The sequence below is a fragment of the Otolemur garnettii genome, unplaced genomic scaffold (genome assembly GCF_000181295.1).
Source record: "Otolemur garnettii isolate 467f Iridium unplaced genomic scaffold, OtoGar3 scaffold00112, whole genome shotgun sequence".
In the NCBI taxonomy this organism is placed as follows: domain Eukaryota; kingdom Metazoa; phylum Chordata; class Mammalia; order Primates; family Galagidae; genus Otolemur; species Otolemur garnettii.
The window spans coordinates 729,011-730,845 of NW_003852507.1; the positions used below are offsets into that span (position 1 = coordinate 729,011).

Below are 1,835 nucleotides of genomic sequence, written 5' to 3' on the forward strand. Positions count from 1 at the left end.
TCCCAGCTACTCAGGAAGCTGAGGCATGAGAACCACTTGAGTCCAAGAGTTTGAGGTTGCTGGGAGCTATGACACCCTAGCACTCAACCCCAGGATGACAGAGTGAGATTCTGTCTCAAAAAAAAAAAAAAAAAAAAAGATTAGTGAGAAAAGCATGTCTAAAGCCAATATAAGCCATAAGCTAGGCCTCCTGCACCAAACACCCAAACTGTGAATACAGAAGATAAATTCTTGAAGGAAATTAACACACTGCCACACTAGGAAAAAAATTTTTCCCTTGGTGTTTTCATGGTGTTTTATTTTAAAAATACAATAAAAACTCTGAAAACAAACCATCCTTCTAATTTAATGAAAAATCTGACTGTTTTGTTATCTGTGCATGAGTTATACGCAACTCATACAATGCTAGAATCTATGTCACTCATGACATACTTACTGAATTTGTTTCTGAGAATTGAGTCTCTTGTCATTCTACAAGTATACTTAGTTGTGTCTAGAGTGGACCCGTGGATGGTCCTAGATGGTGACCTCTGAATCATACCCTCTAAGTATGTGCAACAATGTCACACTGCTGCATACTATCCCTTGATTTCATTCAAAGAGCCACAAGGCAAACATTTAAGGCAAAACATGCAACTAGAAGTTATGGTGATAGAAGATAGTCCAGCACATGTGGTGCCCTTTGGCAGGCGGGATGGAATAGGAAGACAGGAGGTGGGGTACTTACCTGCATACTATACTGCTCCAAAGGTCAAGAGATGTATAAATTATATGTGTCTATATTCATGAGGCTCTCAACTCAAAACTAGCATGAGTTAAATACAATTCACATGGCAGTTAATGTGCTAAAAGTGCTACCCTAGTGAACACATGAATCATAAAAAAGCAAAACAGCCTCATTCCAAATATGGAGAAAGTTTTAGTGGCCTAGGTAAAAGATAAAACCAGCCGCCAAGCCCTTCAGCCAAAGAAAGCCTAATCTGGAGCAACACTCTAACTCTTGAATTCTATGAAGACTGAGAGAAGGAAGCTGAAGAAGGAAAGCTGGAAGCTAGCAGGGGTTGTTTCAAGAGGTTTAAGGAAAGAAGCCAACTCCATAACATGAAAGTACAAGCAAGGCGAACCAGCAAGCACTGATGCATTAGCTGTATCAAGTTATCTAAGAAGATCTAGCTAAAATGATTGGTGAAAGTAGCTTTGCTACACAAGAGATTTTCAATGTAGACAAAACAATCTTCTGTTGGAAAAAGATGCCATCTAAGATTTTTCATAGCTAGAGTCCTTTCATAGCTAGAACACCTGACTTCTAAGTTTCTAAGGACAGGTTGATTCTCGTATTAGGACCTAATGCAGCTGTGACTTTAAATTGAAGCCAATACTCACTAACCATTCCAAAAATCCTAAAGCCCTTTCAAATTATGCTAAATCTACTCTGCTTATGCTCTACAAAGCCTGAATGACTGCATACCTGTTTAGAGCACAGTTTACTAAACATTTTAAATCCACTGAGACCTAATGCTCAGAAAAACAGATTCTGTTCAAAATAGTACTGCTCACTGACAGTGCAACTGGTCAAAAGCTCTGATGTAGATATACAAAGAGATTAATGTTATTTTCCTGATAGCTAATGCAACATCCATTCTGCAGTCCATGGATCAAGGATTCATTTTGACTTTCAAGTCTTGTTATTTAAGAAATATATTTTGAATGCTGGGAGAGGTGGCTCCTGCCTGTAATCCTAGCGCTCTAGGAGGCCGAGGCGAGTGGATTGCCTGAGCTCATGAATTTGAGACCAGCCTGAGCCAGAGTGATACCTCATCTCTAAAAATAGCCTG

General features: G+C 39.3%; 1 protein-coding gene across 2 annotated transcripts in view; it reads right to left on the reverse strand.

Moving 5' to 3' along the window:
* TAOK1 (TAO kinase 1) overlaps positions 1–1,835 on the reverse strand; it is a 145,686-nt gene that overhangs the window by 68,536 nt on the left and 75,315 nt on the right. The gene's annotated exons all lie outside the window — the stretch shown is intronic.